The following is a 24742-nucleotide window of genomic DNA, read 5'->3' as shown; positions in this document are numbered from 1 at the left end:
AAGAGCGGAGAGGACAGGAAGTTAGAATGGAAGCACACCAGCGAATCAGAGAGATGGGGATGGGGTGGGGGGCTAGACAAAAAAAGGTAATTAAGAAAGAACTCAATCTATAGTCAGAACAACCACCACCCCCGCCCCCGGGAGCTTTCCCTAAAGATGTTTTGCGACATTCACGTCAAGACCAGGCAGACAGAGCGAGGGGTCTGGCGCTGGCTCACGGGGTCCCTCGCTACGACTCGGCTGAGGACAGCTCCGTGAAAATTCGGGTGTTAGATCTCAGCCACCCTCCGCTCACCCCCACCCAGCGGCCGCCCCGCGCGTGCGCATGAGCGAGGCCCCGCTCCATCGAGCTGAGCCGTCCTCCTAGATTCCTAGAGCGGACCGCGCCGTGGCGGGTTCGCCGCTTGAGAAGCTTGACAGTGGTTTGGAGAACACGTCCAGGTATGGCTGAGGTCGGCGTCAGGGAGGCGGAGGAACTCTGGTGATCTCGCCTCTCAAGCGTCCTGGCAGCGCTGCCAGGGAACCGTGTGCGGGTTGCTGAGGCCAGGGAGAGGCAAGGCCACCGGGGTCGCCCCTGGGCGCGGTTCCTAGGCTCGGCGAGCTGGTTCGGTCTTGGCCCAGGGTGCTATTGGCGTCCAGTCCGCCGTTGCTGGCCCTTGGGTTCAATGGAAGGAACACCGGAAACGGGGAGTGGGCGGAATCTCAAGTGGAGATGCATCCACGTGAATCAGGCGCCCTGCCTGGAAAGAGCTACCTGAGTGTGAGTGTTGAGAGAAGGAAAGTAGGAAAAACCGGATCGTGATGATGGATCAGGTGTCATTTGGGTATAGGAAGAGAGGCAAATAACATAGTGTCAACCACTGGGGCAAAATTCTAAGATTACCTCTGCTGTCTGTCTTTCTACTTACACCCTTATTTTGCTAGCGTTAACCCCCAATGATGTTTAAACATCTCTAGACTTGGCATGGAGAGAATATGCCGAAGAGGGGTCATGCCTGACTCCTGGATGATGACAGAGGAAGCTTAATAAATTCTGAGAGAAAAGCATTGGAAATTAAATGAGATTTTGTTTTCTCCTTTACTTCTTTTATGCCTAGAGGATGTTTCTGGTGGTCTAACGTCAGAAATTATATCTCCAGTCTCCACAATGATTCCCTCCCAAGCCCAGTGGTGCCCAGTTGCCTCCAGGTCTCAGACCCCTACCTGGACAAGAAAAGCTTACTGAGGAAATGGTAATTCTCCAGTTGCTCCCTGAGGTGTTGAGTGTCCGGTTGACAGCCCATGGAGATACAGTTCAGTTATGAATCTCAAGACCACCACCTTCTGTCAGGTGAGCAGTGTATTATATCTTTCTTGGTGGTTTTGGGGAGGGTGTTACCATTGCTATGTTAGTGTTTTCAGGGGCTATTGGTGTTCCCCATTGCCTATCCCTCATTCTGTTGGGCAGTGACATCCCATTAGTGCAGCAAGCACAGTCACAAGGCTTTGCTGTGAATTCTGGCAATCATTCTCAAGGAATTTCTCACTCTCCCTTAAGCCCTTCAAATCATCCATTTTTCCTGTTATAATCACCTTATCACCAATTTGTCAGTGTTTGGTATTTCCCACTTTAAAATCTTTTTAAATCATCTTTCTCATTTACTGTAAGGCAGTAATTAAAATTTTTGGAGTCTGACAACCTGGATTCAAATACTAGCTTTGTTATTTATTAGCTTCAGTAAATTACTTTTTCTTATTATTCTGTTTCCTCATTTTATTAAGTGTATACTAATTCATATATTGGGGGTTATTTTGAGGTTTGTGTCTATTACGCCATAAAAAAGGACCCCAAAACTTAGTGACCTAAATATCAGGCATTTTTAAACCATGTTATTTTCTTATGGGTCATCAGCTTGGGTTGGGTTCAGCTGGCCTGTTTTTTTTTCTGGTCTTGCCTGAGATAACTCATGTAGTCATCTAGTGGCTCAGCTACGGCAGGATCTAAGTCAGTATCAATTATATATATATATGGCTGTGGGTGCTTTCTATGGCTTGGGTCACTTATCTCTAGCAGACTAGCCCAGACTTTTTCACAGGGCAGCTAGTTTCCAAAATCAGATAGAGAGCAAGCCCTGGGATGCAAAGCACTTTTAATTTTTTTTAAATTTTTTAAATTATATTTTATTGATTATGCTATTACAGTTGTCTCAAGTTTTTCCCCTTTGCCCCCCTCGACCAACATCCCCACTTCCTCAGGCAATCCCCACGCCTTTATGTCCGTGGATCATGAATATAAGTCCTTTGGCTTCTCCATTTCCTTTATAGTACTTTACATCCCCATAGTTATTCTGTAACTACCTATTTGTACTTTTTAGCCCATCACCTCTTCACCCATTCCCCCACAACCCCCTCCCATCTGGCAACCATCAAACACTCTCTGTATCCATGATTCTGTGTCTCTTCCTGTTTGCTTGATTTGTTTCTTAGATTCAATTGTCGATATGTATTTATTGCCATTTTATTGTTCATAATTGTGATCATCTTTTTCTTAAATAAGTCCCTTTAACATTTTATATAATAATGGCTTGGTGATGATGAACACCTTTAGATTTTTCTTGTCTGGGAAGCTCTTTATCTGCCCTTCCATTCTAAATGATAGCTTTTCTGGAGAAAGTAATCTTGGTTGTAGGTCCTTGCTTTTCATCACTGAATATTTCCTTGACAATCCCTTCTGGCCTGCAAAGTTTGTTTTGAGAAATTAGCTGACAGTCTTATGGGAACTCCCTTGTAGGTAACTACCTTCTTTTCTCTTGTTGCTTTAAGATTCTCTCTTTTGATTATGATGTGTCTTGGTGTGGTCCTCTTTGTTTCTATTTTATTTGGAAATCTCTGTGCTCCCTGGATTTGCATGTCTATTTCCTTCACCAAATTAGGGAAGTTTTCTTTCATTATTTTTTCAAATAGATTTCCAGTTTCTTGCTCTTTCTCTTCTCCTTCTAGCACCCCTATGATTTGGATGTTGGAACACTTAAAGTTGTCCCAGAGGCTCCTTATACTAGCCTTGTTTTGGGGGGATTTATTTTCTTCTTCTATTCTTCTGGTTCGTTGTTTTTTGCTTCCTTTTGTTCCAAATTATTGATATGATTCTCAGCTTCATTCACTCTACTGTTGTTTCCCTCTAAATTGTTCTTTATTTCAATTAGTGTATCCTTCATTTCTGACTGGATCTTTTTTATGCTGCTGAGGTCCTCACTGAGTTTCTTGAGCATTCTTATAACCAGTGTTTTGAACTCTGCATCTGAAAAATTGCTTATCTCCATTTTGTTTAATTCTTTTTCTGGAGTTTTGTTCTGTTCTTTCATTTGGGCCATGTTTCTTTGTCTCCTCATTTTGGCAGCCTTTATATATTACATAGAGCTTCTGTGACTCTCTGTCTTGGTATTGTGGCCTAATGTAGTAGGTGTCCTGTGGGGTCCAGTGGCACCACCTCCCCTATCATCCAAGCTGCGTACTAAATGTGCACACTCCATGTGGGCTGAGTACACCCTCCTCTTGTAGTTGAGCCTTGATTGCTGTTGGAAGGTCAATGGGAGGGATTTACCCAGGCCAGTCAGCTGCAAGGACTGGCTGTGATCACTGACCACCAACCTCCGCCCTCTGTAGAGGATCAGCTGTACAGGGGCCCACTCCACAGAGTAGCACTTTCTTCAGCAGGGCTCTGGTGCCCACCTATGTTCTGGGGCCACTTGGCATAAGCTATAAAGCGATCTTGTGCTTGGCTTAGAGGTACCCTAGCAAGGCCAGGCTGTGAACCAAGGCCAGCTGCTGCTAGTACTGGGCCTGAGGCCACTTAGCAAGGTATGGGGGCTCACTGAGGCCAGCTGCTACTTGTTTGAGAGGATTTAGAAAGATCAGAAGCATATGCAAAGACAAGTCATTTGTTTGAAAAGGCAACTCTTAACTGCTTGGGTAGGTCCATAAGTTGGGTGGGGCAGAGTCTCAGGAAATCACCAAGGTTGGGCAAACTTTGTGAGCCAGGTTGATAATGATTGATGGAGTCCCAGATATGGTACCTGCCATGCTCTGTGGCTCTGGCTCTGGTTGGGGGAGGGCTCAGAAGAGGAGCAATGTCTTCTGCCAGCAGTTCTGTTTTGGAGAAAGCTGCCCCCCACATCTTGGCCTGATGCCAGACACTTCAGTTCTTCCCCACTATACCACTGGTGCCTTTCTTTCTTTTCTTTTCTTTTTTTTTTTAAAGATTTCTTTTATTTTTAGAGAGATGGGAAGGAAGGGAGAAAGAGAGGGAGAAAAACATCAATGTGCAAGAGATACATTGATCAGTTGCCTCTTGCATGCCCACTGGGGACCCTGCCCTCAACCCAGGCATATGCCCTGACTGGGAATTGAACTGGTGCTTAAGTATGGAGGATATAGCAGAGAACATAACAGGTAAGACTGCCTTCTAAGAGCTTACATTCTAGTGGGGAAAACAGGAAATAAATAAATGTATAGTATCACGTGGTAATAGTGGTTGTGGAAAAATAAACCAGACTATATCAGTATTCTAGCAGAAAACAAATGGCTCATTCAATTGGGGTAATTCAAAGTTTAATGAAAACGATGGGCAGGATTACAGAAATCAGCTAGGAATGAAGAACAGCCTTGGGGCAAATAATGATGAGGAGCAGTTACTACCTCTAGGCCTTAAGTTACAAGGGAAGAGCTTGATTACCAGATCCTAGAGCAGGTAGCTAGCTATAGGATAGAACCTCCCAATAGGAGCTGTGGCCTTTGCTAAAAGAATTACAGTTACTTCCAACTCCTGACCCATGAAGAAAGTGCAGGGTAACCAACCCATTCCAGTTTGCCTGGGATTTAGCATTGAAAGTCCGACATCCTTTGTATTAAATATTTGCAAAAAGAATTTTTAAAAAAAGAAAGTCCCACATCCTGAGAAGCACCTCTGTTTTTGGGCAAACCTGGACAGTTGGTCACTCTATAACTCTCCCACTTTCAGCCAAAGCTAATTGTAAGCCAGAGGGCACAGAACCCCAAGTGATACAGTCCATAAGCTAATATGGGAGTCTTCCTGAGGCAGAGCAGGCTAAACAACAGTTCTGTGGAGGTAAAGGACAATGTCCATTACAGTCCACCCCTTTTAACCCAAAATATCCACTTTTGTCCTTTGTTTGGATTGCTGTGGGCCCAACACAGCAGAAAAACAAAGTATCTTAAGCTACCATTTTATTGCAGACCAATATATAATTAAATCATACTTCTACCTGAAACCTAAAACTTCCCTGGCACCAGTGCTTATCATCTAAGGTAGTGAGGAAAAGGGGGAAAAGCCATAATTAACAAAATATAACTGCTTCAGTTTTTGCTATGCACAAAGCCTAGGATAATAATCGTAACTGTCTTCTATCACCCATTCCATATTATTTTTACTCTCTGCCAGATTCTCAATGACACAGTTTTTTACCTAGTTAAGTACCATAAACCTTCTTTCCTGGATAATCTGAGCCCTTGGTGATCCTGTCTCTTTTGGGTTACTTTACTGTACCATTGACTAGGCCTATTAGGCATGAGAAAACTAAGAGGCAACCCAGTGGGTCCTCTGAGTTCCAGACATATTCTTTCTCCCCACTATTATGTAGCAGCAACCAGTTCCCCATTGGTAATTATTATCAGTCATCTTGGCCAATAGAGTGACCCCTTCTCTGCTTGTTGGTTCAGCAGCATGAAGAGCCCAAAATGGCCAGAAGGCAGTCTCGGTTTCAAATTTAACAAAATCATGACCTTGTTCCATGGTAGAAGTCTTTCTCCTTTGAGAACCAGAACCTCAAACCCACCAAGCCCAAGACTATGGGGATAGGACACAAAATTAATTTAAGTAGATTATTAGGTATATAGTAAGAGGAGACATTCTTACTATTCCTTCACCCTTGGCTTCTATGACCATGAATTCTGGCCATGGGGAAGACAATACTGCGTGGTTTCCTCTGGTTTAAGGTATAGTGTATCCTGTACAACAGCATCCAAACTTGGTGGTGTTGACCAGCTAATGCCAAAACTGAACCTTCAGCAAATCATTTCACCATTATCGCAATCCATGTCTGGATAACAGGGCATGTAGTAAGATCCATGAATTACGTAGGTGTGAGCTCACCGCTGTATTCCTTCCCAATAAAATGATTCCTTTGGAGGAAATATTGAATAGAATACCAGGGTAATAAATATAGCCATGGAATTCTTAAGTCAATGCAAACTTGTATCTGGACTATGTATTTAGTCCTTTGAAAATAAATTGAGGCCCTGACCAATGTGGCTTAGTTAGTTGGCCATCATCCCACAAAGTGAAAGGTTGCTGGTTCAAGTCCTGGTCAAGGCAAATGCCTGGGTTGCAGGTTTGATCCTGGGTCAGGGCACATTGAGAGGCGACAGATTAATGTTTCTCTCCCTCTTTTTCTTCCTCCCTTTCCCTCTCTAAAAAAAATAAATTTAAAAAAAATTTTACAAAGAAAACAAATTGATGCCCTCTCCATGGCAGAAGAGGTTGAGTGTAGTGAACCTGCCCGTAAGTGGCTGGCTAGTTCCTTTCCAAGGAATGGTACCTTATGAGAAACTTAGTGTTGGCTTTTGTGGTTGGATGCTTGGGCACATAGCAGTGGTTATAGGCTTATTAGCCTGGATAGCCAGAGGTCCATAGTGTTGAGCCCATGCATAGCCTTCATCCCTCCTGCCATGACCACTTTGTACATGAGTTCATTGGGCAAGCAGTAAACAGACTGATTGACATTCGTAATGTGAATCATCATGTCTATCTCATTGGGAGGCTTCTCCACAGTGGATGCCTTTTGGTGAGCATTCACATGGGACAGAAATATACTCATTCTTTGCTTATTCTAGGTCCGTCCTCATACTTTTCCTTCAGAATCCTTGTTTCTAGTCTTCCAGTCTTACTCTTACCAGGTACTTAATAAGATAACCCATCAGTCACTACTCATGAGTCAGTGTAGACCTGTATTTTAGGCTATATTGTCTTCCATGAAAAGTGGACAACTAGGTGTATACCTGAAATTCTGTCCACTAAGAGCATTTGCCTTCACTGAGGTGTTTGAGACCGCAGCTAGGTATAAGGGAAAGCTATTCACTTTCAGCTTGTGACAAAGGGCAGACTCATCTGTAAGCCAGTTCTGGACATTTTCAATCTTTGTTAACTGGTAACAGGGAATTCCCATCAGACTATGAATATAGGCTGAGGAACAGAGATAGTGGAAATGGGAACAGGCACTGTGAGAATCTGAGTCACTGGCACATAGAATTTACTCATCTTCCAGATTTGCTTTTACAGTGGAATGCAGGTTTGAATGCCCAATTTTACGATTTGGTGGATTAAATAACAACTGGTACACAATGGTCAGTTTGTAACAGTCATTTGGCACTCTGTGGTCAAGTATTAAGTCTCTGTTAGTGCCCAAGTGCAAACTGGGATCTGCTTTGGTATCTGCTGTCTCAACATTCATGGCTCACCAAGTGTTATACCTCTCCGAGGTGGTAAAAAAAATTTGGAGATGTAAATGAAGTGAGAGAACAAGCCATGTGACTATTTGAGAGAAGAATGTTCCAGATGGAGGGAATAGCAAATGCAAGAGATTCCTAGATGTATCAGGAACAGAGTGAGCCTGGGCTAGACAGGTCATAGGGGTGGTGGAATTAAATGAGGGCAGAAAGGGACCAGATCATAGGAGCTTTTAAGCCACAGGAAGAATTTGGAATTTACTCCCAGTTTAATGGGAACCATAGGAACTCTACATGGGATAACATGTAAACAACACTCTTAATGTTGTGTGGAGAATAGGAGAAGGGTAAGTTAGCAAGAAGAAAGCAAATGTTTAAGAGGGTAATGAACTATGTCAAATCAAGAATAAGATCAAGGGAAAATGAGGGTTTTCTGTTAATAGTGGCAACAATAAAAATTAATAAATTTATTAAGCCCTGACCAGTGTGACAAAGTTGGTTGGGCATCATCCCCAAGGCGAAGGCTCACCAGTTGAATTCCTGGTCAGGGTACATGCCTGGGTTGCAGGTTTGGTCCCGGGCCGGGGTGCGTATGAGAGGCAACTGATCCATCTTTCTCTCTCACATCAGTGTTTCTCTCCCACATCAATGTGTCTCTTTCTTTCTCCCTCCCTTCCCCTCTGTCTAAAAATAAAAAAATTTTTAAAAAGAATAAGATTGATAATTGTTGGATTTGTTAGGGACTTTAATAACTGTAGTTTCTTTTTAAAGGTTGTATTTATTTACTTCTGGAGAGAGGGGAAGGGAAGAAGAAAGAGAGGAAGAGAAATATGATGTATGAGAGAAACAGCAATTGGTTGCCTCTCTCATGCCTCCAACTGGGGACCCAGCTCGCAACCCAGGAATGTGCCCTGACCCGGAATCAAATCTACAGCCTTTTTGTCCACAGGCTGGCTCTCAATCCACTGAGCCACACAAGCCAGGGCAAATAGCTGTAGTTTCAATGTAGTTATAGAGATAAGAGTCTAATACAATGGGTTAGAAAAAGAGCATTAATGTTGGTTAGAATATAGAGCAGTGTTAACTCTTATACACTCCTGATGGAAGTGTGAATTGGTTTGACCACTTTGGAAATATCTAGTTAAAGACTCAACAATTCTGATCCTAAGTTTTTATAGCCTAGAGAAACACTTGGATATGAGCACTGAGTTAGATGTACCAGCATATTCATATTGGCATTGTTTGTAATAGCAAAATGTTATTGTCCGTTGAAGAAAAATCAGTAAATAAATTGTGGTGTATGTCACACTATAGTAGTGAACATGAATGTACTACAGCTATACACATGAATATGGATGAATCTTCCAAACATAAATTTGAACCAAAAAAAAAAGCAAGTCGCAAAATACACGTGGTGTAATTCTGTAAGTGTATGAAGTTTAAAAACATATCATATTTGTCTACTAGGGCTGCCATAACAAAATATCACAGACTGGGTGGCTTAAACAGAAATTTATTTTCTCAAGTTCTATACATTAATTTTGGTCATCTATGCTTTATTCTAGGAGTTTTATAGTTTTAGCTTTTATGTTTAGGTTTATATTACATTTCTAGTTAATTTTTGTGTATAGCATGAGGAAGGAGTTGGAGTTAATTTTGGTCATTGTGGTATCCAGTTCTAGGATGTTTTGTTGAAAAGAGACTATCCTTTCACCATTGACTTATTTCACAACTATGTTGAAGATCAGTTGTACAATTATATTTGGATCTATTTATTTACTCTCTGTTCTGTTCCATTAATGGGTATGTCTGTCCTTTTGCCATTACCACATTGTCTTAATTACTGTTGCTTTATATTAAAGCTTGAAATCAAACAGTGTAACTTCTCCAATTTTGTTCTTTTTCAAAATTGTTTAGATTTTTTTGTACCTTTGTACATAAAGTTTAAAATCAGTTTGTCAATTTCTACCAAAAAAGCCTGCTGAGATTTTGATTGGGATTGCATTGAACCTATAGATCATTTTGGAGAGAATTCTACCATTTTAACAATATTAAATCTTTCTATTCGTAAATGAGGGCATATATTTCTAGTTATTAGGTCTTCTATAATTTCTCAGCAATGTTTTATAGTTTTCATTATACAAATATTGCATATATTTTGTTGAATTTGTTTCTAAGTGTTTTCAATACAATTGATTAAAAAAATCTTAAATTTTCATTCTCATTGTTCTTTGCTAGTATACAGAAATAAAATTGGTTTTTGTATATTGCTGTAATAAACTTATTTACAAGTTTTAATAGCTTTTTGAGACATTTCAGGATGTTTTATATATGTAGTGGTGTATAGTCTATAAGGAAAGACAGTATATTGGCTAGGAATATTGAATAGAAGTTGTACACTGTTGAATAGAAGTGGTAAGAGACGGCATCCTTGTTTTGCTCCCTTGTTCCTATAAGCATTCATTATTTAACCATTAAGTGTGATGTTCACTGTTGGTTTTTCTTTGCTTTTTATTAGAGTAGTAAATTTACATATAACATGGCTGATGTTTGGATTTAAATGTACCATCTCTGTATTTGTTTTTATTTAGCCCATGTTTTGTTACTTCTCCTTTTTTTAGCCTAACTTGGCATTATCAGGGTTTTTGTTTTAATGTCTTTCTATTAATTTATTGTTTATACATTCTTTTATTGTTTTTTAATGGTTAGCTCATAGCAGACTCTTTCAGATGTGATTCTGTGAGAGAATTAAGCCAAAGTCTAAGGCATCCACTGTGAATAATGTATTACTATCTCCCTTCTATACATCTATTGTGGTATTAGCTATGTATCATTTTGGGGGAGAATTAAGAAAATAGTCAAATAATCTTGTTTTATTCTCCTATGGAACCTGGCTGGAAAAGGCTGCCTTAGAAATTACAACATACACATATAATTTATTACAGTTTATCTTAATTTACTACTTTGAGGATAATCCAAAAACCTTGTAATATTTTACTTCTATTTACCACCCTCCCACTGTACTATTTTTTGCCATGTATTTTAATTCTACATATATTGTAAACTCCATAAGACACTCATATTGCATAAATCAGTCAGCACACATTTAGGTTTACCTAGACACTTAACTTTTTCTAGTGCCCTTTGCCTCTGGAGGAAGGACTCCTCCACTTGGAGGCTTGGGATTTGGACTTTTGCCTTTAAATCTCATCTGTGTCATGGTTTCAGCTCTCTAAACCATTTGCAATCTGACAGTTGTGTGCCTTTTATAGTAAATACCACTTAACAGTGGGCTGACAGACAAGAAATTCAATGGAGTGCCCTGACTGGTGTGCAGTTAGATGGACGTCGCCCCACAAAGAGAAAGGTCACTGGTTTGATTCCTGGTCAGGGCACATGCCTGGGTTTCAGGTTCGGTCCCTCATTGGGGCACGTGGGAGAGGCAGCTGATCCATGTTTCTCTCTCACATCGTTGTTTCTCTCTTCTCTCTCTCCCTCCCTTTCCTTCTCTCTAAAAATAAGTAAAAAAGGAAGGAAGGGAGAGAGGGAGGAAATTCAGTGGAGCTCTCATGCTCCCTACCATCACAGGCATCTAGTATTGTTGAGCATAGGAATGGCCTCCTCAAACATCAACTTGAAGGAGATTTCTGACCCCACCCTGTAACCTTTTCCTGATTTACACACCTCAGTAAGGAAGTTTGGTCAATGAACTTAGCTGTTCCAAAAAAGGAATCATACATTCTTGGCCACTTCCTTGGTAGTAGTCAGGACAAAAGAGATGGAGGATTATCTAAAGACCTATCTTTTTTAAATTTAGGATTCTGTCTCGACCATCCCTGGGCATGATGCTTCTTCCTTTACCCTAATGGCAGCCTCTGCCTCTCCCAGTGACAGCCTGTGTGCTGCTGCCTCCTCCCACCTCCCCCTCCCCCCCCACTCTTTCACGCTGCTTACCTTACAAATGCTCATACATTGCTTATGTATCAGCTCTACTTTAGCCAAACTTTCCCAATCACTGTGGTTAGGTTTCAGTAGTCCCAGATCCCCTGTGACAAACATACAGATTAAGTCTGGTAGGCCACTTCTCTAAATGGTTATTGTGATCCATTACTTATTGATTTGTCCCAGTTTCCTTCTCAGAGGATAATTTTGTGTTTTGTAGCACTCCCATATTGTGATGACTTTTTAAAAAGATGTTATTTATTTTTAGAGATGGGAAGGGAGGGAGAAAGAGAGTGAAGCATCGATGTGCAAGAGAAATATCGATCCGTTGCCTCCCACACTCCCCAACCCGTGGACCAGGCCTGCAACCCAGGCATGTGCCCTGACTGAAAACCAAACCGGCAGCCCTTCAGTTCACAGGCTAGCACTGAGTCCACTGACTCACACCAGCCAGGATTAGGATGGCATTTTATAGGTGAATACTGATCTGTTTTACCTGAAACTTTCTTACAGTATGGCGAACACATCCCATTTGGATTTTGTTTATTGTTCTAGATGGTGAGACTAAGACCAAGCTTGGAGAGCTGGCTTCAGAGGAGGAAATTACAGCCAAAAATGAACTACTGACTGAAGAGTCTGACAACCCCAGAGACAATGTTCTCCAGGATGCTGAGTGCAGAGAATTCTGTGAATTGGGGGGTAAACTAAAAGAAAAGGATCAGAACCTCTTTAAAAGAAGACACCATAACTGTGATGAATGTGGACAAAGCTTTGCTTGGAGCACAGGCCTTATTAGGCATCAAAGAACCCACTGGGAGAAACCTTATGAATGTGATAAGTGTGGAAAGGCCTTTAGTGTGAGCTCAGCCCTGGTTCTGCATCAGAGAATTCATACTGGGGAGAAACCCTACCCTTGTAACTGGTGTATTAAAAGTTTCAGTCGGAGCTCAGACCTTATTAAACATCAAAGAGTCCACACTGGTGAAAAACCTTATAAATGTGATGAATGTGGGAAAGCCTTCAGTCAGAGCTCAGATCTTATTATACATCAGAGAATCCATACAGGAGAAAAACCCTATCAGTGCAGTCATTGTAGTAAAAGTTTTAGCCAGCGCTCAGACCTGGTTAAACATCAGAGAATCCATACTGGCGAGAAGCCTTATACATGTAACCAGTGTAACAAGCATTTTAGTCAGAGTTCTGATGTTATAAAACATCAAAGAATCCACACTAGTGAAAAACCATATAAATGTGATGTGTGTGGAAAAGCCTTCAGTCAGAGCTCAGATCTTATTCTACATCAGAGAATCCACACTGGGGAGAAACCATATCCGTGTAATCAGTGTAGCAAAAGTTTCAGTCAGAACTCAGACCTTATTAAACATCGGAGGATCCACACTGGAGAGAAACCCTATAAATGTAATGAGTGTGGGAAGGCTTTTAATCAGAGCTCAGTCCTTATTCTGCACCAGAGAATTCATACCGGAGAGAAACCCTATCGGTGTAATCAGTGTAGCAAAACCTTCAGTAGACTTTCAGATCTTATTAATCACCAGCGAATTCACACTGGAGAGAAGCCTTACCCATGTAGCCAGTGCAGTAAAATGTTTAGTCGAAGATCAGATCTTGTTAAACATCAGAGGATTCATACAGGTGAGAAACCCTATGAATGCGACGAATGTGGGAAAACCTTCAGTCAGAGCTCCAACCTTATTCTACATCAGAGAATCCACACTGGGGAGAAACCCTATCCATGTGGTGACTGTACTAAAAGTTTTAGTCGTCGTTCAGACCTTGTTAAACATCAAAGAATACATACCGGAGAGAAACCATATGCATGTAACCAGTGCAATAAAAGTTTTAGTCAAAGCTCAGACCTCACTAAACATCAGAGGGTACACTCAGGGGAAAAGCCCTATCATTGCGACAGTTGTGAGAAAGCCTTCAGTCAGAGTTCAGACCTTATTCTTCATCAGAGAAGTCACACTGGAGAAAAACCATACCCATGCACACAGTGTAGCAAAAGTTTCAGCCAGAACTCAGACCTTATCAAACACCAGAGAATCCACACTGGACAAAAGCCATGTAAATGTAATGAGTGTGGGAAGACTTTCAGTCAGTGCTCAGCTCTTGTCCTGCATCAGAGGATCCACCCTGGGGAGAAACCATATCCATGTAGCAAAAGCTTTAGTCAGCGCTCTGATCTCCTTAATCATAAGAATCCACACTGGTGAAGAGCCATACAGATGTGGTACATGTGGGAAAGCCTTCAGCACAAACCCCACAGGTGTATTCAGTGCAGCAGACGTCTTACCCAACTCTGAACTTTCTGATCATGAGAAAGTCCATTCTGGCCAAGACAGTCTACATGTGACGAATGTGGGAAAACCTCTGGTGTATACGCCTACTTTATTCAGTACCAGAGACACTACACCAGAAAAAGTCTTGTGAATGCTATTGATGATTATGAAAAAGGTTTTAATCAATGCTCAACTTTTGTGCTGCATTAAAAAAATCCACCCCACTGTGGATAGAAAACATTGATTCAATTTTTATAATGAAACTTTTAACTTAGAGCTCAGACATTACTAAACTTAAGAAAAATTCTGTGGAGGAATCTTGCGGGAAAATGTTCAATGTGAATAAAAATTTTAGTGAATGTCAGCAACAAAGGAAAGAAATTCATATCTGCTGTAATGTAAGAAAATCTCTGGTCTTATTCAAATACAATCCACAAGAGGGGAGTTTTATTATTGTAAGAAATGTATAACAGTATTAAGAACCTTATCAGATATTGTAAAAATCAGTATTGGGGGGTGTGCAATCAGAATTAGAAATATATTCACATTTTAGTATTAAACATTTAGTGAGCCCAAATTACCTATTACAAATAGGCAAAATTATTAGATATGGTAGGGGAAACTTAAATTCCTTCCAGAATTTAATTGGCATTCACTCTGATATCAATCACCCTTATCTGCTGGCAACTGGAGTGTTCTAGCTTATGCTGATGCTAGTTATCATTAAATCCCCTGTGTCTGAACATACTGTGGTATTTTGGTATTAAAATTGTTAACTACATAACTCCAGTGCCCCATTTTCTCAAAAAAATATTTTTTTTTTGGCCTAGTTTTGGTTTTTCTAATGAGAAGGAATTTTTAATTTCCTGTTATGTTCACAGCAAATATGGGTTTATTTTGCTCTCAATAATGATGCCTATGAACTTCAATAGTCTGAGATCATTTCTTCAATACTACCATTTAATCACAACTTCTAAATATGTGAGGGGAGGGAGAATTCCATATGTCAAAGTGTAAAGACTTCTCTACTGTATTTATCTTGTCATCTATAGATTGAACAAAATGATAGTTAAAGTAATACCCCCATGACTAATTTGCGTAGCACAATCTGCTTAAAAACAAAAAAGATCTTCCCTAGCTGGTGTGGCTCAGTGCCCCCCTGCAAACCAAAGGCCTGCCAGTTTGATTCTGGGTCAGGGCACATGCCTGGGCTGTGGACCCAGTTCCCAGTTGGGGGCTGGGGGCATGTGGGAGGCAACCATCAATGTTTCTTTTGGACATCGATGTTTCATTCCCTCTCTTCCTTCCCCTCTCTCTAGAAGTGAATAAATAAAATCTTTAAAATTTGTATTTTAAAAAGTAGAAAAAAATCTGATTTTTTTTTAAGTGTCAACATTCATCAGACTTTTTGCTGATTTCTGATATACATATTGATAACAGGCTACATATATGCAAAGTTTTCTACTGAAAAATAACTTTTTTAAAAATAAAAATTTCAAACTTCTGGTATTAACCATTTGTTAAAATTCTGCTACTATCATGTACTTTGAATATCCACCATAATTATCCAATTATTTCAATCCAACAGACCTTGTTAAGTTACTATGTTCAAGGCATTTTTTAAGATTTTATAGGGTACACAAAGTTTGCATACAAAAGTTTGTATACTCTCCCAACAAAGCATGTATTTATAATGACAAAGACTGGTGTATACAGAAAACACATAGCTCAATGTCATCATAAAGATAGACAAGACACTTATAAGAGCTCAGAGGGGGTAAGGTTTAATTCTGACTAGAAAAAGGGAAAGCTTTGTGGAGCTGCTGAGATCTGAGTTTTGAAGGATGAGGTAGGGGCATATAGGCAGGGAGGGAAAGTCAGCAAAAGCAGAGAAGCAAGGAAGTATTAGAAATTATGTGAAGTGTGGTGCTTAGTCATTAATCATTCAATAAACATTCAGTGTCAGGCACTGTACTAAGTGCTGTTAAAGAAAAAAAGAAAAGGTTCCTGTCCTCAAGCTTAAGTGTTATGAAAATAATGACTGGGACATCTACTTAATAAGATGGAAATAAAAACGAAGTAAAAGAAAAGACAGTTGAGGAGTATGACAGTAAACAAATAGGCACTTAAACTTTCTGGGGTTTAGTGTCACCTATAAAACAAAAGCACTAGGTATGGTGCAAGTAGATATATTTCTGCGTTTTGCTCTCAAGATAACAGCCATTAGGTCTTTGAATCAGGGAATGGCATGATCATCTCCCTGCTTTATGAAGAGTCTAAGATTAAAAGGAGAAATGAGACAGCAGAAAGGAAAACTATTTGGAAGTCTGGATATAAAATCATGAAGTCCCAAAGTAGAGGAGCTTGCAGGCATTGATATGATGATAGGTTGAGAAGTGAGTAGGGAGAAAAGTCTACAACCAACTACTGTCTGTTCTTTGGGGAATTTAAAAAGTGGAAAAAAATAGGATGATGTGAAATTTAGCCATCTCTCCTGAGAATAAGTTTTAAGAGCCAACTGCTTACTACACATTTTCCCCCCTGTATCCTAAAGGCAAACTGAAATTCATGAACTTAACACACACCCATGTTATCTTCCACCTCAATTCTCTCTCCTGGTGAATTGCACTACTAAACATCTTACCCTCCAGACAAAATAATGTAGTGATTCTACACTTCTTACTTTACAGTTTTCTAAATCCAATTGCTCACTAGGACTTGGAAATGAGTTATGAAAGTAATACTACTTACTCTAAAAATTCAAACAATAATAAGTATACTGAGTAAAAAGGGAAGGGAGTATTGGGCCTGACATTTAATGCCAGTTGATTTTTCCCAGGCATTCTTCAACTGGCAAGGCCAAAGACCAAGAAATCTAGCCTGACAACACTATAAAGATAAGTGGAACTCTCAGCAAATGCACTGTGATAGGGAATAAAAATTGGAGCACAGAAACATACCAAGTAGGAGGAGCTCTTGTAATCACCCCACAATTCAGTGTAAACATTGAAAGGCTGTGCTATAGGAATAAAGGTGAGACCAGTATGGACCAAGTCTAAAAACATCTGAAACAATCTCCAGTCAGGTCAACACTTCAGTAAATTATCAGTTTCCTAATCAAGTTAGAAGACAGGGTGAATCTTCTCTGGAGGATGATTATCCAGAGACTTTAACTTTTCATTTATAATATTCAGTGTTTCATCAAAAATTATCAGAATAATGAGTCACAGATATCAATATGAACTCACACAAACACATGCATATGGGTAGACACAGAAACAGTTATATAATGTGTATACATGGATGAGTATATATTTACCTTGCTGTGTTCTGAGAGGACCTAAAAGTAATGGCACTCCAGTATCAATGAGTATACCCAGATCATGCTTTGTAAATAGCATTCTGCCAATAAAGGAATCAGGGTTCCTTTGAGAAACAGCTGATTCTAGGACTAGGGCAGGGAAAACACAAGATGAGCCTGGAGAATCTTATAGTAAGAGCTCAAAAAACAATACAATGGGGGCATGTCAAAGGAACAAAGGAGTCAATCTGAAAGAGCTTCCAAGATAAAATTAATACACCCGAGTCCATACTGACGTAAATAAACATGGAAGAGGGACTAAGCTTCCTTATGGAAGAATTACAAATAATATATGTAGATTCTCCACGCTCCAAGATCTGAAGTTTAATCCCAACCTGACAAAAACTACTTCAGTCTGCACTGGCTGGGTAGCTCAGCTGGGTAGAGCATTGTCCCAATACGCCAAAGTTGTGGGTTTGATCCCTGGTCAGGGCACATAGCAACCAATGAATGCATAAATGGAACAACAAATTAATGTTTCTCTTTTTCTCCCCCTCTCCAAAATCACTTTTAAAAAACATTTAAAAACTATAATACTTTTAAGATTTCTCAACCTTGGCACTGTTGACGTTTTGGGCCAGATAGCTGGCTATCTACTCAGATGTGTATATATCTCTATATCTATAATACACATGCCATTTTTTTCTGATTCCTTTAAAAGTTGCAGACACAGTGCCTCTGACATTTAAATAGAGCAAGAAGAGGATCTTGAGCAGGTAAGTTAAATAATGTGACATATGATCTGGCTGCTGTGTTGAGAACTGAGTGAAGTAGGGCAAGAAAGCAGGGAGGCTATAATTATTGGCTTGAGCAACTTTCTCAGATGAAGACAGTTCTAAGGACATGTTCGGGGAGAAATTGTTTGTTTTGGGACATAGGACATGTTAGACTTGAGATGCCTAACCAGTCATTGTGGCAAGCTTAGTTTATAGCTCTCCTCCTATTTGCAGGGCCAGTTTCTGGTTTATGATACTGATGAGCCCCCAAGATTGCCTGTACCATCCACCTTTGAGGCTGCAGGCCCATGTGGCTGTGGGGAGAGGGAGCAACTGACTCCCACTTGATCTGTGGCCTGCCACTCCCCCTATGTCCTTAGGGTCTCTTGGAGCCTGACTTTCCAGTGCTTGTTGCTGAAGAGGCTAAATGGTGCCACCTAGAAGTGTGGAGGAGTGGATGCTCTGAGGTGGAAACTAACCAGAGGGAGAGGGGAGTATGAAGTCTTCTTCCTCCTACCCCCACAGTTAGGTGAAAATTAGGTAGTTCATACCACTGGCACCCTGAAGACGTCCATGAGACTAAGCAAACCGCTGTGCTTTAGAAGCTGTAGACAACTCCACCTCCTGTTTACCCTCGATGGACCTTTCCTGGGATTACATCAACCCAATAAAACGTTAGCAGTAAGCTCTTATTTTAGGCTGTTTTCTTAAGAACCCAGAATAAAGCAGGTATCAAAATGGAGATGTCTGATAGGCAAAGGGCTAGTACAAACCTGTACTGCAGAGAAGAGGTCTAGGCTGAGACATAAGATTTTGGAGCTAGATATAGTATTTAAAGACATAAGACCAGATGAGATTGCCTGGGAAGTGAAATAGGTAGAAAAGAGAAGATTTGAACACTGAGCTTTCAGGCTTTCCAATATATAAGTCAAAAAAAGTGAGGAAATACCAGCATTGAGACTAAGAAGCATCCAAGAGATTTAAAAAAAAAAAACAAAAAACAAACCCATGTGTTGTTCTTGAAGTCAAATAAAATGTCTATTATGCAAAGTATTGCTGATAGCTCAAGCAGTATGTCTAATAAATGAGTATTGGAATAAGTAGGATGAAGATAAGCAAACTTGACCAGAACTTTAAAAGAATTTTAATTTTAGAGAGAAGGGAGGGAGAAAGGGAGAGAAATATTGATGTGAGAAAAACATCAATTGGTTGTCTCTTGCACGCAGAAGAGGATTTAACTAACAGCAGGCTCACTGAGGGTGTGCCCTGGGCCCAGACTTCTGAAGGGCCCTGCAAAATCCCAACTTTACACTTTTTTCTAATGACACCAAGTTTAGTTTGATTATCTGCTGCCTAAAATATGGTTAACATGTACTATTTTCCCTCTTTTTTTTTAAGGGGCCCAATATTTTCTTCTGTGCCTAGGGCCTCAACCAACCTTAATCCGCCTCTGCCTGCATGGGCCCCAACCAGGGACCCAACACACAACCTAGGCAATAAACCCTGACCAGGAATAGAACTGGTGGCCTTTCACTCTGGTCAGGGCTTGACTAGAACTTTTTACCTGAATCTGTATGATGTAATGTCACAGCTCTCATTCCTGATATAATTTTTATGTTCTCTTTATTTTCCTGATCATTCTGGCTAGTTTATCAATTTGATTCATCTTTTATTTCTAAATTCATCCTATTATTACTTTCACAAAGAAAGTAAGGAAATATTTTTGAGACTTTAAAAAAACAAGATAGCTGGACACTTTGTTCTGTTCTCAGCAACTAGACATGTTTCTTATCTCACTAAAAGAAAGTCCGTCCCACCCATGGCTAACCAGGTCTTCCATGATCTGGCTTTGCCCATACCCTACCCTACTTCTCTCTCTGACCTCATTTACTACTTTCCCCCACATTCATTCTGCAGGAGACACACTAGCCTCCTTGTTGTTTCTTGAACAAATGAGGTACTGTTCCCATATCCAGTCCTTTGTACTTGCGTTCACATGCCTGGAACATCTTTCCTCCAGTCTCAGCTTGCTTTCTTATGCCCATTTGTCTTTCTCATCAAATTTCTTTCTCAGTGAAACCTTCCCTGTACAACCTATCTAAATTACAATGCCTTTCCTCCTTGATTTTTGTATCTCTTCTTCCCTATTTTCTCATTATTCACCATTACATACATGTTTTTCCCCACCACCACAACGGGAGCAATAGATGGAAACCCCAGATCTTCAGCAGTGGAAATTTCAAATACACAGGGCTGAGGAGAAAACGAGGACCCCCAAGAACCATGGAAGGGGTGAAAGGGGGGCGGAGGTCATGGGGACTCCAAGGATCACACACAGGAGATGCTTGCAGGAAATGCCTCAGGAGCAATGGCTGGAGGTGTGTGCAGCAGAGACTCAGCAGTGTAATCCGGTCTCAGTCCCAGTAATGAAGGTGTGAAGACATGATTATGTGAGAAGCTTTTCATCCACATTCCCAACACCTATGTTCAGTTATTGTTGGTATGTAAAGTATATGTGCATGGTGTGTGGTACAGAGCAGTGGTCCTCAACCTTTTTGGCTCCAGGGACCAGTTTCGTGGAAGACAGTTTTTCCATGGGACAGGGGTGGCGGGGGAAGGGGAGATGGAGCTCAGGCGGTAATGTGAGCAACGGGGAACAGGATGAAGCTTCGATCTAGCGCCCGCTACTCACCTCCTGTGTGGCCCAGTTCCTAACAGGCCAAAGACTAGTACTGGTCTGTATGTAGCCCAGGGGTTGGGGACCCCTGGTATACAGTGATTAACAAATGGCAGAGGTTGACAGAGGCCAAATCAGGGAAGGCCATGCTAGTTTTATTAACCTATTTAGTCCATAAAGTATAAGTCTGGAATTTAAAATTACAAAGGTTTCTACAAATCAATAAGAAAATACAAATAACCTATATTAATCAGGACAGAAAACAAATTCATTTTTCTTAAACAAGAAAGGGACTTTATTGGCTCACAAAACGTTAAAGTCCGGAGGTAGGGCAGGCGTTAGGCACAGCTGGACTAGGGCCTCCAGAAAAATGGTATCAGAACTCAGTTCTCTTTCCTTTCTGCTAGCCTGAGTTTCTCCTCAAACTCCACATGGTACAAATTCAGGCTTATGTTATGTCCTTAGTTTGCGTGATCTCCGTCGAGCCTTCTTTCCAATAGTTTCTGCAGAAGTTCTGTTGAGGGCTCTCTTTAGCCTGGCTTGAGTAACATGCCTATTCTTTAATCTGTGGCTAGGGAGCTGCAGAACTCAGGAAGGCCAGACCTGGTCAGGTACTCACCTAAGCCACAGGGAACAGGTTCCCCACAATAAATAAGGGTTCTGTTACCAGAAGATGGGGAGAGATGCTGAACAAATAAAAACAACATATATCCACACATAGCCCAATAAGAAAGCAGGTAAAGGATATGAACAACCCATGGTAAAACTAAATGGCCAATACACATGAAAATAACCTCAACCTCACCATTGATCAGGGAATGCAATTAAGGGTTCTTTTTTTTCCTTCTCAACAGATAAAACTATCATCTGTAAGTAAGGGTATTATGGGGAAATGAGCTCTTCCAATACAGTTGGTAAAATAAAGTTATGAAGGCCTTTGGGAAGGCTAATAAGGTGGGTCTATCAGAGAGCACACCCTTTGACGCAACAATCCACCTTATAACAACTCCATCCTAAAGAAATATTCACACACGTGCATAAAGATATATGAAAAAAAAATTACTTTGGCAATGTAATAGCAAGAGAAGAATATAAGAAAATAGTTCAATAATGGTGGTTTCATAATACTTAACCCTATTTGACCATTAAAGAAATTTTAGAACCTCAGGATAGGTTTTTGAAACAAAAAAGGTAAAAAAAGCAAGCTCCAGAACAATACATATAAGATCTTATTCGTGTACAAATAACTTTCATATGTTTATGTATATTCATATAGAAATGTATGGAAAGGGAACTAGATGAGTGTACACTAAACTATTGGCAGTGGAATGTGACTCGAAGTGCTACAGAAAAGGGACTCTCTTTTATCATTTACATTTTTTACAATGAGGTGGTAGTCATTTCTACTTTCATAATTAAAAAAAAATTAAAATGGGCAAGCACAATTCACAACAGGAAATGCAAATGGCCAATAAACAAATGAAGAAATGTTCATTAATAGTTTAAGAAAAGAAAATAAATTTGCTTACCAGACAGGCAAAATTATTTAAGGTACAGGATTGGTGTGAGTATAGGCCAACAGGCACTCTTACTATTGATGGAGCTGTAAATTGCTACAATCTTTTGGGTGGCATCTCTTAAAATACTGAATGTACACATTAAGACCCCCCAAAATCCTCTTCTATTTATCCTACAGAAATACCCACACAGGCAGCAAAATATATGTACGAAGATGTTAACTATACCTTTATCTGTAATAAAAAACACTGGAAAGAACCAAATTATCCAGGGGTTGGTTGAATAAATTACAGTATATTCATGCAATGGGATAGTGTATGCAGCCATTGAAAACAATGTCTATATCAAATGGGAAAGGAGAGGAGGCAAATTTCAGTGCAGTATATGTAAAATGGGCATATGTACCTACCTCATACGGGTGCTGTGAGGATTAAGTGTTAATCCATGGTAAAGCACTTCAAACAGTGCCTTTATCAAAACCACAAGTGTCAGCTATTAACACATTTTTGCTTAAATTTGTATATACCTAGTTCTGGAAGAATTGCAAACCAAGTAATTATTTTTTCTGAGTCAGACTATGAGAAGGAATGTCATTTTTTTCCCCTTTACATTCTGCACTATTGAAAATTTAAACAAGCATATTTAATAGTTTTCACATTTGTTAACTATAAAAGATAAAAGCATCTGAACCATAAAAGGTAAAACCTAAAATCAAGGTTTAACAGCCACCACTCATGGCACTGTGGAAAAATATACATCCGTGGAGTTCACAGAACTAGATTTGAATTTTAGCTCTACTTGGCCACATGCAAGTCACATGATCTCTGAATCCTGCTTTTCTAGTCTATAAATCTAAGTAAGATAGGTATAGTTTCTAATCCAATGCCTGACATGCAGGTTATTTCAATACATATAACCCTCCCTTCAACTTACATAAATTGCTAGACGTACTGCTAAATGATCAAGTGCCAACTGGGTGTAAGTATGGGGAGCGTAAATGCCAGGAAAACCAGAAAAAAATTTAGCAGTAATGAGCAAATGCTCAGTGCCTACTGGGTGGGTATCTGCACTCTGCATGCCATTAACACTGACTGCTCGTTTGCTAACCAAGCAGATGTCACTGCTTGACAACTGCCAGATCACCACTTCATCAGAGGCTGAGCAGCCCCCAGAATTGCTGGTTATCTGTGTGGGTATAAATAGATGTACAGATGAAATTATAAATCACTGAATAGTTATTTTAAATCAGTCTGTTTCCTGGGTACACAACCCAATTAGAGCCAGCGAGTACACAGACCACTTCCTTGTCCTGTGTACCATCAGCCATTTCCCCCCCGAGCCTTGCCTCAGCCTCAGAATCCTTTCTAAACAGCCCACAGGTATTAGAGCTGGCAAAGCAAACATATATATTTGCCAACTCAAATACTACTTTTCCTAAGCTCTCACATTATACCAAACATCTTTGGCATTTAAGACAAATCTACCACATGGAAGCTTCTTTGTATACAGGAAACACATAAAATTTTAAAAAAGCATGAAACTTCAGTAACTGAGAGCTTGATCCCTTCTTACCTACTCTGATGTAAGAATCCTGTCATCCCAGCAGAATTCCAAATATGCCCCCTCAAAGCCTACTTGGAAATAAGTCATATAAATCAACCAATCAATCAACTCAAGATCATTTTATCTTATAGCAGAGGAGTCTATACCTTTATTGGACATTGACTTGTTTCCTCTCAGCCACAGAGAAAAAGACCCAAACAAAAGTCCCTACATTTTCTTGTATAACTTAAAATACATTATATCATTACTACATATTTATACTTCAATAAATCTTAATCTATAAAGCACATTTCTTATAATTAATTGTTATCAGAAAACCTATAAACAAGCTCCATCTGCTTCACTTCTCCACCAGTGGGCCTTGCATTTATTACTATGCTTTTTCACAGGCTCATGCAAATTTCACCTTCTATTTTTTAAATTTGATCCAAGCACCAGTTGTAACCAAAATTTCTGGAATTATGAAATACTTGTATTCACGCGGGTCATTTTCCACATAATGATGCCCACTATAAAAAGCCTTTTCTCAGATTCTATATTTTAACTTCCAGAGTTTTCCACTAAACAGTAGAACCACAGTACTTGGGATTCTCAGCCAAGGAGTATATAATCCTACTACTACATGTATTCCTTTTATACATTTTTAAAAATGTGTTAAGACTTAAAATTAAAAAAAAAAATAGATCAATCAATTCTGATCGTTAATAATCTAGTTGTCAATAACCTAGGTTTTTTTTTTAAACAGAACAATCCTTTCAACATAACATGTTAAGTACAACCTCAATGCTACTAGAGATTGATTAGTTTTTTAAAATCCACAAACCTCCAAACTGTGATAGAATTTTGGACTCACCTCTGAAGAATGCTGGAAAGATGGCTAGCTCTTTGAGCTGAGTCTTCCTTTCCCCCAAATACAACACACTGGTAAGAGAAGTATGGCTCTGGGAATTTCAGAGGTGACCTCCCCCAGGACTGCTCAGACGTGGGCAAGAGGCTAACTCACAAGAAACAGCTTTGTACCAATCTCCCAATAATATACAGTGGAAGAATTACCTACCTACTTATGGTAGGGTTACAGTACCTAGCACAGTGCCTTGTCGGTAGAAAATGTTTAATAATAAATGAATACATGGCTGCTTTGTTAGCCTGGGGTTCAACCCTTTTA

The 24742-nt window shown here is 40.0% G+C and overlaps 1 pseudogene across 1 annotated transcript; it reads left to right on the top strand.

The window, feature by feature from the left end:
- Positions 1 to 180: 180 nt before the first annotated feature.
- On the top strand, positions 181 to 15211 carry LOC150002665 (uncharacterized; annotated as a pseudogene). The gene is made up of 3 exons (XR_016512711.1): positions 181 to 441; positions 1098 to 1330; positions 11998 to 15211. The product of XR_016512711.1 is annotated as an uncharacterized LOC150002665 (transcript).
- The last annotated feature ends 9531 nt before the right edge of the window (positions 15212 to 24742 follow it).

This window comes from Furipterus horrens, unplaced genomic scaffold, assembly GCF_987537825.1.
Source record: "Furipterus horrens unplaced genomic scaffold, mFurHor1.1.pri manual_scaffold_8, whole genome shotgun sequence".
Classification (NCBI taxonomy): Eukaryota; Metazoa; Chordata; class Mammalia; order Chiroptera; family Furipteridae; genus Furipterus; species Furipterus horrens.
This window is presented reverse-complemented; position numbering and strand designations above follow the sequence as displayed.